This window comes from Mus musculus, chromosome 14 (genome assembly GCF_000001635.26).
Source record: "Mus musculus strain C57BL/6J chromosome 14, GRCm38.p6 C57BL/6J".
Taxonomy (NCBI): Eukaryota; Metazoa; Chordata; class Mammalia; order Rodentia; family Muridae; genus Mus; species Mus musculus.
In genome coordinates this window covers 106503859-106522174 of record NC_000080.6, presented here as the reverse complement: position 1 = coordinate 106522174, position 18316 = coordinate 106503859, and the positions used below count along the sequence as shown (strand labels likewise).

General features: G+C 36.9%; 1 long non-coding RNA gene across 3 annotated transcripts in view; it reads right to left on the bottom strand.

Annotated features, from left to right (window-relative positions):
* Positions 1 to 350: 350 nt before the first annotated feature.
* Gm29871 overlaps positions 351 to 18316 on the bottom strand; it is a 34739-nt gene continuing 16773 nt past the window's right edge. For all 3 annotated transcript variants that reach the window (XR_383733.2, XR_874942.1, XR_874943.1), the window contains exons 4-5: positions 4030 to 4161; positions 351 to 410 (exon numbers count right to left, since the gene is read on the bottom strand). This is a non-coding gene — a long non-coding RNA (predicted gene, 29871). The remainder of the gene's footprint in view (positions 411 to 4029; positions 4162 to 18316) is intronic.

Sequence of the window (18316 nt, the reverse complement as noted above, 5' to 3'; positions counted from 1 at the left end):
ACATACATTACATATACACACAAACACACATAACACACACAACATGCATCGTAGATACACATACACCACACACACACACACCCCATCCACACAGGTACAATAAATAGACCATCTGAATTATAAATACTAGGTTTTAATAGCATTCATGTCTTTTTGTTCTCCTTCCATTCTTTCATATAAAACTATAAGACTAAACTAATCCTCCCTCATTTCAGGAATGTTTATAGTTTTTACTAGTGAAAAAAATTATTCATTTGTTTTCATTCGGTTCATAATGATAGTCTGCAAATATCTATGACTATACCTGATTACTGGAAGAGACTAAAAGTCTAGGTGAGAGGTGACAAGTGAGAGGATGTTCTCTGCTCATGGGGCCTTCAGTTTTGGAAAATTCCATGCCATCACTGAATCTAAAACAAGAAATTAACAATGTTCCCAAGATAAAAGCAGCCAATGTTAATTTGCTGCTTTTTATACTTTGTTGGACAAGAGAGCTTCAAAGTGGAATGAAGTCCTGATATTGCCACTGGAACTATTTTATTTACCATAAACACTTAGAAGTAGATAAAGATTGTCAGGCATTTGTAGAGTTACTATATAGCTCTCTTTTACATAGCCAGTGCTGCTTTTCATATACAAGCAAAAAACATGAAAACAAAAGATTGCATTGCCTTTAAATGTAGTTCTCATATTTACATATTCTTGTATATTCTAAGATAAAATAAGAATAAATACAATGAGGTTATCAAAACTATACACTTTTTAAGTAGTTGTATTTAAGTACAGCTATCACTGTATGTCTACGAGCTAAAAAGACTTACATCCTCAGTAAAATTAGGAATATTACTATCTTTGTGCTTAACTATGCAGTCATGAAAATCAGAATAATGGAGTCTAAAGACACTTAAATCTGCAAGAATCTTTATAAACCAAATGCACTTCCTTTATTCCAGCAGTTTGAGAAGTTGAGTTTGAAAAACGTTTACCGATTAATAAAAAGCTTTAGCAATTGCAAAAGATCAGAAAATGCTGACCATTTAAATGCATTAAAAGCAAAGCAATCTGTGGTAACTCGGAGACTGGCAAACTTAGAGCAGCGTCAGTAATGTGGGCTTCACAACGGTCACAAGTCGGTGTGGCTGCCACTTCTGTTCTGAGTGTATTTCAAGAATTGCACAACAAGGAAATGAGCCTAAAGTGCATGAGTTTGCCTGCCTAATGCAATCTAGTTAAGTGAAATGTGAAGACTTCGGGGGCACCCATAAATGTCATCATAAGTAGAGTTAGGATACAGATGAGGAACAACTGAACCTGTTAGAAAAGCTAATGAAAAGGTCATGAGACTCACCAACACGACACTTTCAATTTTCCTGACATTTCCTCTGGAGACATGAAGTTCACAGCCTCCAGAGGAACATTTAGGCTCTACTTCAAATCACTAGAAGACATTCTTTTTCATTTCAGTCTACAGTCAATTAATAAGACAAATGATTTTTTTAATGTTCTATGAAGCAGAGCAGGCAATCGAGAAAAAATGGCACTGCTTACTGTGGTGGTCTACTATGTCAGGAGGTCCAGGATGTTGGGCAGATATATTCTGAGTGAAAACATCAAAGACTGAAGTAGACGGGCTAAATACTGAAGCATTGGATTATCTGAGATATTGAATGAGAGAAAGCACATGAAAATTTTATACTCAAGTGGTGGGCATAATGTGATCATTCTGTCTGCTTATACATCCAAAGAAAATGACTTAATTTCTCTAGCTTGTATTTTTATTTTCAATAAACAAATTAGATATGCATGTCAGGGCAACACACTTAAAATGATAATTTAAGTAAAATTTCATATTACATGTTTGCTCTGTTCATAAATGTTGAAAAGCATAACCTAGTATACAGGGTACATATTATTTTATATGATTTAGTTAAATAATTTGGCTGAAATGAATAATTAAAGAAAAGTACTCATACACTCATGCTTATGTATGTAAAATCTGTATGAGAAAATATTTTCTTAAAAATAATTAGTATCAAACACAAGGTCCTAAATATTGAATACTTCAAACAAAATCACTCTTGTCAACATTACATCTTAATGTCTTATTTTTATAATTTGACTAGAGAATACACATACTGGGTGGTATTTTTTAAAAGAAAAGGTTTTCATTTTGCATTTAGCAGGGGTAATTCTGTTATCTACGAACAGAGAGAACACTGCAAATAAAGACTAGGCTGAAGTCTTTGCAGAAGGCTGCCTTTGTACTTCCAAACTAGGGCATGAATAGTTAGCATCCATGCTTATATCAAATTGCTGTTTCATTAAATCTCTTTGGAAGAGCTAGAAAACATCTCCCATCTATTTAAGGGCATGTGAGAGTCCAATATCTCAGGCCTAAACTACTTAATTTGGGGCAATAGTCTCCAGCATGCCTGCTTTAACTGAATAAGCTTGATTAATGTAATAAATAAATTCTTGCAATTCCCTCTGAATCAATAAGTTTCCTGTTTGTTTACATTCCACAGGACTGAGCAATTGTAGTGATATATTTAACTCCACAAAGGGAAGGAAAATGGTTCCCTTGTTACAGAGTTCTGTTATTTCTCTGCTCTTTACAGACCTCAGATATTTATCACTCCAGAAGCTCTGCCGTAATACTTACTGCTAGTAAGGTTACTGGTGCTGCCTGCCGCACCATTAAATTACTTATACTTCACACTTTCTTTAGATGCGTTTTAGTTGTTACAGGAAAACAAAGAACCTATAACATCTATAACACAAAATCTGCATGTGACAGAATGATCAAAATAAACAAAACAACAAAGTGGTGGGTAGCCCTTGTTTGGGGGTGTTAGAAAAACTCTACAAGTACCCTAAGATAATCCAAATCGAAGGAACAAAAGTTTCTAAGTCAGTGAAGTCCGGGTGTCATTCTGAAGAGATGAAAAGGAGCCTGTATCTTAGTGCGAGAGCGCAGAGAGGAGGGGATGCCCGGCATTCAGGAGAGTCCACAGTGGATGCTGCCCAGGCTCCTTCCTTTCCCTGAGTGGCATGTTGGCTGACAACAGGAAGGGGAACTGTCCTCTAAAAAGTTGTTCTACCCTATCCCTGGAAATTTCCAGGTGTCTATTCTCACCACTCCGCTGCCAGTAAAGGCTAGACAATGGAATGTCGAGCAGTGTGTATTAGGAGACATACACTATCAAACATGCTTGAACCATTTATTGGATCATTGCAACTGCAACACATCAGGTGTGGATCTACAAGCATTGTCTGGATGGGACGCCTTCACGAATATTTGTAAATGTATACTTTAATATTTATACACTCACTCTTACTGTATTGACTAATTGCAAGATAATGCTGCTCAAATGAATTATGTTTTAGCTATAGGGAGGAAGCTGCATTCAACTAACGAACATGAAGATTATTACAAAGGGAAATTTTATATTTAGAATACCACTCTGCCATCTACAGGCAAACTAAGAATGTGACATCAAATTGAAGAAAATATTAAACTCGAACTTTTTAGACTTAGAAAAATGGAAAACTATGGTAAATAGGTCGTCTAAAGACAACATGGTGAGATTTCCCACTGAGACTGTTAATGTAGACAGTGGAAGTAATAATTACAAACAAATTACAAAAAAATAGACTGATACACTGACGTCAAAGAAAAAGATTAAATATGTGCATATTAATCTTTACTTTTATCATGAAAGCAATAATTAATCTTTCAAAATATACCTGGACAATTCAGTAGTTTATCTCCTTTTTTCATTCTTTGACTGCCACTCAAGAGTTAGGACACAAGACCTCATCGTTGGTGTCTTTTAATTTCCAAATGATGAGCCTTTAAGCTCACTGTCACTCTGCAAATGCTCTTGTTCATACAGTAAGAGTAATGGGCTGTGCAATTTTAATTTTTTAAAAACCTAATTTTAATGATGGTTCTTAAATGTGTTAACCTCCCTTGTAACCCAGCGCCCACCAGAGGTAATAGAAAAGAAAGGATACAAGGAAGCGGACCTGTTTAGAGAGGTTCTTTGGAACAACTCCAGTCTGTGTTGTTTGGAAATCAGCTGTTCAGTTCACAGGTTAGCTGGCAGTGGCAGCTCGGTCCACTCTCAAACACTTCAAGGATACCAAAGCAGTCCAGTTCTGTAGAGTCAGGATAGCAAATACGAATCAGCAGCAGTGGCACTACCTAGCAGAGACAGCCAGGCCTCGGACTCAGAATGAGTCAGTACTAGGGACCGGCAAAACCACCAGACGTTCTTGGCTGTGCCTGTCTCAGCAAAGCAAAGATCAACAAATATTCAAGACAAGTGTTGCACAGCTAGCAGTATTAGCAAGTCGAGCTCAGCCTCCATCGCTGTCCATTGAGTACTTTTTACACTTCCTCCAAACGTCACGTGTCCTCTATGCCTCCTGCCTCAGCAGGAGCATCTGTCTCAGTTGATATCATCCTGCCAATCAACCCAAGACCAAGGAAGAAACAAGAAACTGCAGCACAGCACCAGAAGGTTTTTTGGTGTGTTTTTCTCTATAGAGTTCCAACAAATGGAGCTGAACCACATAATGTAAGGTGGACCAACACATATGTGTCGTTAGCGGAGAATCTCTCATCATATGTTCTTTACATGCTTGTTTTAGCAGAACATCCTTTCACCTGTGTCTACTTCATTGAAATGTTCCTTCACTAGTGAACCAGAGTATTCTAGAAAACCTGCCAGAGTGAGGCCATTTTATTTTAGGCTTGTGCCCACAGCACTTCTGAACATGCTCAGGAAAAAAGAAAGAAAAAAAAGAAAAGAAAAGAAAAAACAATGTTCCTTCATGAGTTTGCCAAAGTAAAACACCATTGAACCAACTTTCCAAAGAACCCTTAAGTTTCCATGTCAGGGAAATGTGCTCTTAGCACGCTTTCCTAGAATGTACATTCTTTTAGATTATTTCTGAATTACTATTATTGTTTTCCTTCATTGAGTGAAAGGGATATTCACTAAAATACTTTTGAATTACTTTATACTATTTGGTATAAACAATTAATTTATACTAAATTATACATGTATTAATGAATAATGCTAATATAGATTTTGATTGTCTCATTGACTTTTGCTGACATTTGGTCGATGACATTTGTTGTTTATTTTCAGCTTACCACAGTCTATCTGGCAACCCAATATGTAATTTCAGCAGTACAAAAGGACAGTATTGACAGGCCCAAAGTGGGATCCAGCTCAAGGGGAGGACCCAAGGCCTGACACTATTACTGAGGCTATGGAGCGCTCACAAAAATGGATCTATCATTACTGCCCTTGGAAAGACCCAACAAGCAGCTGAAAGAGTCAGATACAGACATTTGCACCCAATCAATGGACAGAAGCAGCTGACCCCTGTTGTTGAATTAGGGAAGGCTGAAAGAAGCTGAGGAGAAGGGCGACCCTGTAGGAGTACCAGCAGTCTTAATTAATCTGGATCCCCAAGATCTTTCAAACACTGGACCACCAAACAAACAGACAGTATACACAAGCTGATATGAGGCCCCCAACACACATACAGTAGAGGACTTCTTGGTCTATGTTCATTCAGAGATGATGCACTTAACCCTTGAAAGACTGGAGGCCCCAGGGAGTGTAGAGGTAAGATGGGTGGAGTGGGGGGCATCCATGTGGAGACATGGTGTGGTGGGGAGGAAGTGTGGGATGTGGAACAGTTGGAGGGTGGGAGGGGAGTGGAGGGGTGGGGAATGGAATATGGAGTGTAAAAAATGAATTACAAATAAAATTAAATTTAAAAATGCATAAAATCTCAAATTAAAAAAAGAGTATATGAAAGAACATCCACTCTCTGAGTAATTTCTGTGAGAACAATATATTTGGCAGATTAAACTGAATTTCTGCTGTCTTTAATTTTTTTATTAATATCCTCTTTCTCTCATACATGTATTTAATCAGTTTTGGGTAGCACCCCACTGCTGCACTCCTGTTTCCTGAGAAGCCCTAGAATATCTTCCTCTTAACTGAATATGCAGTAGGTGATGGTTAAAGCAGTGTTCATATAGGTTGTCTTTTTTAAAAGGTTTAAATCCAAATAGATATTTTGTATTGACCATTTTGTAGATAGAACTTAATCCAGTGAAGGTCTCACAGGAAGTGTGGACCATGTCATTGATTACACTTAATCGATATTTTTATTGAATGATAAGATAGATTAAAACTCAACTCTAGAGAAGTCTTCATGCTTATAAGAGAAATATCCATTCATAAGAGAAAGTACGTACTCTACAAATAGTATCTGCCAAGTCATTGCTCAGATGATCAGAAGCTCCCAGTAATAGAAGCATGTGACTGCTGTGATTCTCCGCACATAAGGAAAAGACACGGCTCTATATTTTTATCTCCACAAGATTGCTACATTTTGTCATTTTTCCTCTGTAAACTACCTTTTAAAACACAAAATCAAACACAAATATACAACATTGTAAACTTCACATCGGTAGCTTACTGAAATAACAGTTTTTAAACACAAGCCAGACAAAACTCAAAATGCACAGAAGTGGCAGAGAACCCTCACTCACTCAGATTCAATATCAAAGCCATGTTTCTCTGAAAATGAGCAATGTCCAGTTAGGGTTTTCTTTCATAGTAGGGTGATGTTACTATCCTTCAAATGTACTTTTATGTCTTTATAATAATCTTTTCTTACTCTTCAAAAGTTTACAGAATATATATATATATATGTTATATATTTATAACATATATATGTGTGTGTATGTGTCTGTATATTCATATCCATTTGTGACTACCTTTCCCCAGTGAACATTTCCTGCCCAAGTTTATATATTCTGTTGTTGTTGTTGTTGTTGCTAATCTCTTTAATATGATTAATGCAGATAGGTGTGTAGCCATCTACTGAGGCATGAACAACCTACCCTTATATGTGTCTCTAAGAGGAATGATTCTCCCTATCTATGCTGCCATGAACTGCCAATAGCTACTCTGATAATAGTGAGCCCTCCAGGCTCCTCTTCTATGCTAGAAGTTTGGGCATCTGATCTTGTGAATGTCTCCTGCAGATAGCTAAAGCTGCTGTGAGTTGTTAGGTTGGTAGAAGAAGGAAAGGAATAGAGAAAGAAAGAATGAGAGAGAGAGAGAGAGAGAGAGAGAGAGAGAGAGAGAGAGAGAGAGAAATATGGTGGTAGAAGCCTCCCTTTCAACCTAGCACTCGGGGCAGAGACAGACAGATCTCTGCGTTTGATGCCAGCCTGATCTGCACATTGAGTTTCAGAATATCCAGGATTATGTCGTGAGATCCTTCCTCAGAAATTAACAATATACACTAGCCCGCGCAGACACCTTGGCAGACAGCAGAAGCAATGACCTTTACGATTGGTGTCCTGTCCTTATTTCTTGACATAGATCATAGAGTCCTCATAATCTTCATGCTAAAATTTAAAACAGCTGCCCTCATCTTGAAAAGAGATAGGCAGATGGTCTGGACCCAGGGTCAACTCTGCCAAGTTCTTTCAGTTAGTGGCCATTATTTTCTGTGCCCAGTGTTAAACCAAACTTCTATACAACTGTCCGTTATTCGTCAAATCTAACACAAAAACTCTCACAGGGTTCCCTGTTTCTTTAAGCCTTCATTTGTGAAGTCTCCCATTTCAAATAAAATGTATATTGAGCATATTTCAATTCTTTTCACTTGTTAACTTGCCGAATGTTGTAAGTGTCTGAGTGGTGTTCCTTAGGTAGTTTAGGGAAAGGTATTACTTTTCTCCTGCAGTAATGCAAATGTATTTCTTTGATGAGACATTGAACAATTGTGACATCCATTTAAGAACAGGAACAAACAGAAATAAAGTGTGTGTGTGTGTGTGTGTGTATATACATATATATATATATATACACACACATATGTGTGTGTGTGTGTGTGTGTGTGTATAAATTGGATTAATCTTCCCAGCATTATATTGAAAAATAGAAACTCCATTTCAAAAGTTACTTCTTTGACTTACACTATATATTAAGAATAACAAGGTTACAGATAAGAAGAAACCATTAGTTGTTAGCAATAATTAAGGACTAAGTGGGAGGAAATTAAAAAAGAATAATAAGAGGAATTCCATTTTCTCTACAAATATTTTCCTAGTTTGTTTAAATAGCATTAAATCCTTTAAAAATACACACATATTCAGTATTTCCCCCACTGTGGTATGATTTTATAATTTTTTTAACTCCCTTGAGCACATTTTGATATGTTCTTTACTGAATTGTTCTTTACTGTTTTTGTTTTTGTTTTTGTTTTTGTTTTTTTGTATACACAATCCTGTTATTTTCCTGTGTAGAATTTTTCTCTATGAATGGCATGGGTTTAAATGTTTTGATATCTTTATTGCAATTTTCAGTGGAGTTTGTAATCATGTACTTTTGCCACTTTGACTGAAAAGTGGTGAAGATTTTTTTTTCTCCCTTGGCCTTTTATATTGGACAGATACTGTAATGCTCTGAGCTGTGATTTCTAATTTAATTGCAGAAATTTTTACTCAATTTTCACCTTTATGTATTATTTAATTATTTTTAAAATTATGTGTGAATAATTATCAGAATTATTCTTTATTACCTATTCCCTATGAATGTAATTAAGGTATGTGTATTTATATTTTCTAAATAAAAGGAGTAAAATATTTTTAACTCTCCAAGAAATTATAAAGGGGATGTTACCTCACTGACAACAGATATTTAACATACTCAATACAGTCCATTAAGTACAAATACACTAAAATTTTATGTGGTGATTATTGATGTATTCCAAGTTCTCTGTTATGATAAATAGAGATACTAATGGTGAATCAATAAATACTATTAGCTGCATTCTTTTATGTTGAGAATATACCTAGGAATGAAATTTTTCAATCACAGGGCTTCATTTGTTCATCTTACACAGCTATTGACAAAGATATCTTTAAAGTGCTTATTATATCTATTTTCCTGAGTGCTGTTCCAAGCCTCTGGTTGCTACACCTTGCCCTATCTCTTTGCTGTAGTTCATATTTCCAATTCCATAACAATGTAAGCAGAAAATGTAATACTGTTCCTGAAAGCACCTCTGCTCTTTTGTCTGTTTCTCTTGTATACAAATCTTCCTATTTGATTGGGAGTAAAAGCTTATGCATTTTGTAAAGTAAAACTTTAATAGTGTTCATCATATACTTTGAACCTGTATATGTTTTTTTATAGTTCTTAAGGTATAACGTTTCTTAAATATAACTAAAACAATTTAGTGAATAACTAGCTTTAATTTAAATGTCTTACTGACCTGTATAAATACTAGTAGCTGTTATTACCAACATAAAAAATAATCCCCTATGTATTCCAAACTTTATTTGCTATCTGTCTATATCATTCTGTAATTCCTATAGAATTTTTTTAACCTGAACATTGTAATATTTTGAGGAGGAAGAAAGGAAAGAAGAAAAGAAAGAAGGGAGGGAGGGAGGGAGGGAGGGAGGGAGGGAGGGAGGGAGGGAGGGAGGGAGGGAGGGAGGGAGGGAGGAATCCACCTCTTCTTTTTATGTAATGCAAATGCCCTTGGTCTCTTTTGTGACTTGATATCTCAGTTCTCTTTATCACTGTAGAATCATAATAATCCCTTCATCCATCCACTTATTAAGTAACATTTTGGTTGCTTTAACTAAGAGTACACCTGCTATTAGCCTGCTTGTGCAAGCTTTTGCAAGAACAGCATTTGAAGTAAATACCAACTCATTTGCAAGATCTAAACAAAGACCAGAGGCAGAGTTTTTAAAGAGACTTCAACCTACCTTTAAAAATCTCTTACCCTCTATCTTAATAAACAATGAGTGGGTTTCTCTGGCCTCACATTCTTTTGTAAAGATGTATTAGGATTTTTGAATCTTGCTGGTAATAATATTAGCAATTAATTACACAATAAATTGTAGTAAAATAAATCACATTTGTGTCTGAGTGTGTGTGTGTGTGTGTGTGTGTGTGTGTGTGTGTGTGTGTGTGTGTGATGCATGTGAGGAAGCACTATGCAGATTAATGTGTGTGTCAGTACATATGAGAGTGTATGCTCATACAAATGGATGACACATGTTGAGACTGAGTGTCCTCTCAGTAACACTCCACTTTCTTTACTGAGGCACCATCTATCCCTGAACCCAGTGCATACTGCTTCCTCTAGTCAAGCTAGTAGGCTCTCGTCCCAAGGGTTGCTATTGGTTCCATAGCATATATTCCCTGACACAATGAGACAGGTTGCAAAGTGTGGTTGCCTAGATTATTCTTAATAAATAAGAGAAAAAAGTTAGAAGTTCTAAAAAACATATTAGCTTAAATTGTTTAAATTTTACTAACCTGGCATAAAAAAAATTGATTGCTTTCACAGATACAAGCTATGTCCTACTTAAAACCATTGCCTTTTACATTTGAAATCCTAACATTTAAAGTAGAAATTCTAAAACGTAATAAGGAAATTTGTATTTTTGATAATTCATTCATGTGATAATTTGTCTGAGTGATAATTTGTGGGTGCATTCGCGTTTTGGAATCGGACATGCACTGCTGTTGCACAAAGCAGTTTCTGCATTTTCCCTCCACCATTTTTCACAATTGCTCACATGAGACAAGGCTTGTTTCCAGCCCCTCTGCTGAGACTGTTCATTATTTTGACTGGAATGCCACTGCATACGTCCTGTCACGGAACACAGCTGCAGAAGCACCTTTGCTGGGAAGTCGCTGCTGACTTGGTAGCATTTCATTTTATTCTTCTCTGTCATTGTGGACCTCTCAAGACTCTTCTCTAGAATATTATACAGACTTTTGTTTTTTAGAAAGTCTTCCTTTTGAGCTTAGACTAACTTGAACTCGTTATCCTCTTTAGCCTTCCACATGGTATGATTACAAGCAGCCTTAATGATACCTACCCACTATCAAGAAACACTTTTTAATCTTTTTTTAAAAATACGTTTTAACAATATATTCTCATCATGGTTCCCTTCTCCTGACTCCATGGGATCCTAGCTAGTTCTCTACCTACACAACTCTCCCTCTTTAGAAATAAAATAAACATGAAACAAACAAAATGACACCCAAATAAATCAAAATTAAAAATCAAAAATGCAGGAAACACATTCTCACGTGCACACATACCATAAAAACACAAAATCAAAAACCATGGTACATATGCAATAGACCAGTAAGACAAACCCCACCACCACCATCAAACAAAACAAAATATGAAAAAATATTTACAAAAATACCATTGAGTTCACTTTATGTTAGCTATAACTGCTGGTCAAGGACCTATCCTGAAATGTGGTTCATATGCCCAATGACACTATGAAAGAAAAGAAATTTTTCTTTGCAAGCTGATGTCAACAGCAGATAGCTTCTTGTTTAAGGGTGAGAGCCTGTGTCTACTCCCTTTCTTGGTAGTGGACCCTGCCTGGCTTTAACCTAGGAAGATTGCTGCCACTGATGCTGTGAGTTCAGATGTCCATCAGTTTTGTGTTGTATAGAAGTCCTGTTGTACTCTCTGGCTCTTGTAATGTTTCTATCTCCTTTTCATCACTCCCTGAGCTCTAAAGGGAGGGGTTTGACCAAACATTCTATTTAGGACCAAGTGTTCTAAAATCTCTCAATCTCTACACATTGCCCAATTGTGGGAGCCTGTGTTCTCATCTACTGCAAGACAAGTCTCTAATGATGACTCAGTGAAGCAATGCTCTTTGGGTATAGCAGAATATTATTAGGTTTGGGTTTCCCTTAGGCCTATGGCCCATCCAGTCTAAGGTTCATGGTCACCTGAGCAATGTCAGGCATGGGTTCCATCTCATGGGTAGGGCCTCAAATCCAATCAGAGAGTGACTAGCTACTGTATAACATTTTGGAATATTATACCAGCATATCTTACAAGGAGGTCTCTTTTGTAGACTACTGTGTTTGTAGCTGTATTGTGATATGTTTTCCATCTAGTAGTGCACAGAGTAACTTAAAGCACCATGAATGTAGTCAGTAGTAGTAAATGACCAAATTAGGCACTAGCTCAAGTTCTCTGAGTTCAATGAGATAAGTAAGTGCTATCGTCAGCAACAGGGCCTTACCATCAGTTTGTAGAGAGGGACCAATAGCCTTAACAGTAGATTGAGTTGTTTAGGGGTTTCCATGGGACCCCTTTACTAACAACTCAACTAGATACAACCCATTCCTAGAACTTGACTTTTCACTTGGTGATGAAAATGTCTAGTTGGAGCATTGTCTTCTGTTACTTTGTGATTGTGATTATATACCTTTCAGATAGATAGATAGATAGATAGATAGATAGATAGATAGATAGATAGATAGATAGATGGAAATATATTTAAAATCTCTACATTAATATACATCTCTGATAAGTATTTTATGATTTTAAAACAAGTTGTATGGAGCAGTTCTGAAACATTGCCTTAAAATATTTACAAATGCTTAAAAGCACTATTTTAGTATACCTGGCTTCCTAATGGATTTTATTCCCATTTTATATCTAAAATATAAAGACATTTTGAGCATAATTTCTCTGAAATATCTCTGGGGAATCTCATCTTTAGCACAGCAGAGTATTTTCATCTTTTTATATAATTTTCACAAATTTTAATATGTCTCTGTGAAAGGATATAAAAAAACATAATGAACCTGACAAACATTTTCAAATAAGTATATATAAGTCACAATCACTAAAAATAATCTACTGCATTCATGATCACTAGAGCAATAGTATGCAGATGCCTTTTCTCTTCTAGTCCAGCACGTAAGGTTACTTATGTTTGTGAAATTATTCTAATTATTTTCTCATTTCAGGGTTCCTCATATTTGTATTGAGAGCCATAATTGTTAAGAATCTGTATACTGCCTGTCATTATGGGAATGATCTCAGAATGAAAGTTCACCTCTACCTCACTGCCTCTAGTTCAAATTTAGTAGGAAGGAAACTGTTGCCTTGAAAATGATTTATATATGATAATCTAAAGATTAAAAATAAAAGACCCATGATATGACTTCAGGGCAAAGGACAAATAAATAACACCTTGCACATTTTCAATCACTTTCTAACTTTTCCTAAAATCATTTTTGGTGCTATAGAATTCAATTCCTTACAATTTGGTGTAAATTTAGCAAATTGTTCAAATAGTCTAACTGAAGGAAAATCAGATCCCCAGTAGAGCAAATGATTTTCTTTTCTTTCTTTTTTCTTTTTTCTTTTTTTTTTTTCAGAAAGTACCAAGACATAATCACAAGCTCTGAATTCTGAGTGCACAAAGGTGGATACAGTAATGGAGTCTGCTCTGTAATCAACAGATTTTCACAATCACTTGCATTCATATGGAACGCCTATGAATCTGTGTTCAACAATTTTCATGATCATCAGGAATCAGAGAAATGTGAGCTATTCAGGAACCTATCAGTAAATTATGGCCTTTACCAGGAATAGATGGAATTCAGCAACTTTATCTCTGGCAACAAAACCCTGACTGTAAAACACAGAAACATTTTACAGTCTTGAGAAAAGCCACCATCTCAGGTTAAAATATCGTCCTGGCCACCCACAGGAGTTTATCAGTTCATGAGAAATCTCTTAAGTCCTGATCTGCAGTGCTATTTGTTCTAAAATGCTTGTTTAGTTGGCGTTGTATCTGCATTAGCATATTCTTGATTTCTTTGGACATGAAAAACGTGGCATAAGCTACAGTATGTCTCTCAAAATAATCATTAAATCCAACTATGACTAGGGAAAAACAGCAAAAAATGGTATGGGTCATAAATGCCATATAACTGTAATTTTCCCACGAGCACTGACTGTTCATCCTGAGCACACACGTTTGATTCCCAGAACCAATATGGCCTCCCCCATAACTCCAGTTCCAGGGCATGAACTTGATCTACAAATATACATGCAAGCATAACGTCATACATGTAAAACAAAGTCTTTTAAAAATTAAATGGCAAATGAGTTAATGGTAAACTGATTTTTGTTAACTCTTTTGACAATATTGAATTCAATGAAGCTTCATATTGAGAGAGAAATAACAAGAGTTCATTTCCCTCTTTCCCATATACACATCTGCATACTAATAAGGTTGCCTTAAGAATTCACACCCTTCTGTAATTCCAGTTCCTGAGGATTCTTGCCCTATTCTGCACCCTGTGGGTACCTGAGCTAACATGCAAACAGATACACAAATAATTTTGAACAATGATAAAAATAACTTACAAATTTACATGTAGTATTTCTTATAAAGTTGATTTAATGAAATTTATTAATTCTGAAATTAATAAAAATACAATTACCGAGATATATTGCTGAATATGGTAATTTCAGTTACATGTATCTGTATTCTTCGAAAGTGTATGTCTCTCTATATGAAGAAACAAAAACTAATTGCACAGCAGCATGCACATTCGCAACAGCTGGAGTGTGTTGATATAAAGAATAGAAAATTTAGATATGAAATATGTAATTCTTTTTCAGTAAATGAGTCTTTGCTCTGTGGGCATCCACCTGACAGATAAAGTCCATACAAATTGAGGAAAACAGAATATATTGATTATAAGTACTTTGAAAATACATTCATAGAAATATCTAGACTCCTTTGAGCAAACAGGGATATCAAACGCTAAGCAAGTTGATACTTAAAGTTCATTATCACACAGACTAGCCAGGTATATCAGGATGCTATAGATTGTGGAACGGATTACAAGATACAGGGAAAAGAAGTAAACATGCTAAGAAATGGCAAGACCTGGGTTTGTTTTAATGTTGATTTGCAAACCCTTCTTGAGGATTTGCACACAATTAGCAATTAGTCTGCTGAGATCTCAGACATTACTTAACACAGAGGCCTGCTTTTAAGAAGTGTATTGTTTCTGACACTGCATTCTCTTATTCTATTTCTGAGCTGCCGGACACATCGTGTTCTCCTCTGATGCTGTCTCCTCTTTCTGAATTCTAGCCAGTAAGGGAGCTGTGGAGCTCTGGCTTCATCCAAACTTGCTCCTTCATTTACATTCCTTCTATATATGAAACCTTAGCTTTGCATAACACCTGCCCACTGCCAACTCGTGAATTTCTGCAGCCCATGCTGACTCACAATAGAGCAGCTGATATTTCTAAGACTATCCTGACTCAACTCCTTAAATAACAGCTCTATAATTTAAAGTCCAGATATTCAACGAAAAAAAAAATAGGTTTCTGGGATTTTTTTAATATTCTATGATTCTTGTCATTCTATTAATTATGTAATATTTAATCATGCAATAGAATCAAAACACTAATTTTTCCTAATTTTTACATTCATTTTAACCTCCTGTACCATTCCACTTTATTTGTAGGATCATTTATTATAAAATTCAAAAAACTACTAAACCTGTAATAGTCTTTTTAATGACACATGTCCCCAGTAAGTTCACATATGTGAACACTGGAGCTCCTGACAGGTGCCACTGTTTTAGAAGTTGACAGAAGCCTTAAGAGGTAGAGACTTGCTGGAGGAGGTACATTGCTGGGGGCAGGATTTAGAGTGTATAGCTTAGCCGCAATTCCAGTTAATTCTCTCTGCTGTGTGAGGCTGATGGTGTGATCTCTTTTTTTTTTCTGTAGATATTTTCTTCATTTACATTTCAAATGTTATTCACTTTTCTCGTTTCCCCTCCAAAAGCCCCCTCCATCCCATCCCTCCTTCCCCTGCTCACCAACTCACCCACTTCCTGGATGCCCTGGCATTCCTCTACACTGGGGCATCAAGCCTTCACAGAACAAAAGGCCTCTCTTCCCATCTAGCTACATATCCATCTAGAGCCATGGGTCCCTCCATATGTATTCTTTGGTTAGTAGTTTAATCCCTGGGAGCTCTGGGCATACTGGTTGGTTCCTATTATTGTTCCTCCTATGAAGCTGCAAACCCCTTCAGCTCCTTGGGTACTTTCTCTAGCTCCTCCATTAGGGACCCTGTGCTCAGTATCATGGTTGGCTGTGAACCTCCACTTCTGTATTTGTCAGGCCCTGGCAGAGCCTCTCAGGAGACAGTTATATCAGGCTCCTGTCAGCAAGCACTTGTTGGCATCCACAATAGTGTCTAGGTTTGGTAACTGTATACAGGATGGATCAGTGGCACAGTCTCTGGATGGCCTTTGTTTCAGTTTCTACTCCACACTTTGTCTCTGTAACTCAGACATGGGTAGTTTGATCCCTAAGATGGACCGACATATACACACTTCTGGTGTTCTTTCTTCTTGAGCTTCATGTGGTCTGTGAATTGTATCTTGGGTATTCCGAGCTTCTGGGCTAATGTCCACCAATCAGTGAGTACATACTAAGTGTGTTCTTTTGTGACTGGGTTACCTCACTCAGGATGATATTTTATAGTTCCATCCACTTGCCTAAGACTTTCATGAATTCATTGTTTTTAATAGCTGAGTAGTACTTCATTGTGTAAATGTACCACATTTTCTGTATCCATTCCTCTGTTGAGGGGCATCTGGGTTCTTTCCAGCTTCTGGCTATTATAAATATGGCTGCTATGAACATAGTGGATCATGTGTCCTTATTACATGTTGGAGCATGTTCTGGGTATATGCCCAGGAGTGGTATAGCTGACTTCTGCTTCAGCTACCTACTTCCATGCTTCCCCCTCTGGGACCCACAACTTCCATAAGTTGCTTTTGACCATAATGTTTTATCACACACACAACAAAAAGTCACTAACATATCTGTGTAAATTTATTGATTTTTCACTAGTGTCCTTACCAAGTCACTACTTTCTGCTATATGAATGACTTCCATAATCCTACATGTCATCTCTTCTATTATTCTACACTACCATCATTCAGAACTGTTGTAATCTTAAATATTTATGACTTCTTTGCAATTATCCCAATTAAGCAAAACGTTTTTCCCTCCAATTTTTTATTAGGTATTTACTTCATTTACATTTCCAATGCTATCCCAAAAGTCCCCTATGCCCCCCCTGCTCCCCTACCCACCCACTCCCACTTCTTGGCCCTGGTGTTCCCCTGTACTGGAGCATATAAAGTTGGCAAGACCAAGGGGCTTCTCTTCCTAATGATGGCTGACTAGACCATCTTCTGATATATATGCAGCTAGAGACACAAGCTCCGGGGGGTTACTGGTTAGTTCATATTGTTGTTCCACCTATAGGGTTGCAGACCCCTTTAGCTCCTTGGTTACTTTCTCTAGTTCCTCCATTGGGGGCCCTGTGTTCCATCCAATAGCTGACTGTGAACCTCCACTTCTGTGTTTGCCAGACACTGGCTTAGCCTCACAAGAGACAGCTATATCAGGGTCCCTTCAGCAAAATCTTGCTGGACTCTGAGGAGTCCTGAATCAACTGGGATTATAAGAAGGATATGCTCCAATCAAATATATTGAAGCAGAAAGATTTTTGAAGGTTTAAAAAAAATAAAAATTGTTCATATTACCTCCTATTTTTCTAATGACAATGACGCTCAACAAAAATACAAAATAAAATGTTTTACTTACCAAAACTATTAAAAAATCAATATGACTCCAGGCCCGTCATACACCTGTAGCACTATGTTCTCTTGAGGCTGAACCAGGAGGGGCTCTGAGTCCAGGAATTTGAGGCTAATCCAAACAACACACCTAGACCTTATCTCAAAATCAGTTAACCATGGTACTCTGTCAACTTGGTGTAATTCCCTCTTTTTCAGTGTTGAAACAAAATGTATTCTTATTCCTGCTGTTGGAATTCTTTTATATATTTATGTATTTTTATTATATTCACCCCCATCCTTCCACAGTTCAACTTCCTTCTTACTTGCCCAAAATTGTTACAGTATTTTTTTTAATTATTCTTTAAAAATAACTCTGTGCCACTCAAGTGTTCTCTGATGTGTATGGTCTTCTCCTGAAGGGTGATTCGCTTACCAGCAGTTCCACATTGAGAACGTTCTCTCCCTTTCTCGGAGCTTCTGGTTATTGCCAATGACTCCGTGCCCTGGTGTGGGAGAGTGTGCCTAGCTGCTTGGTCTCTGCTTGGAGATGGCCAGGCTTGGGGTTTTCCAGGTTGTGTATATGCTGATACAACTGCTGTGAACTTACGTGTTCAACTGCCCTGCTGTGGCGGGAAGATGTCATTTCTGTGTATTCATTCACGGGCTCCTTTTACACTCCCCCCAGCTCCCTCTCTGCAGTTATCCTTGAGACTTGAAAGAAGTCATTTCAGTTAACATGCATTCCTGCATTCCTATTAGGGAGTAGTAGCCTGTAATGT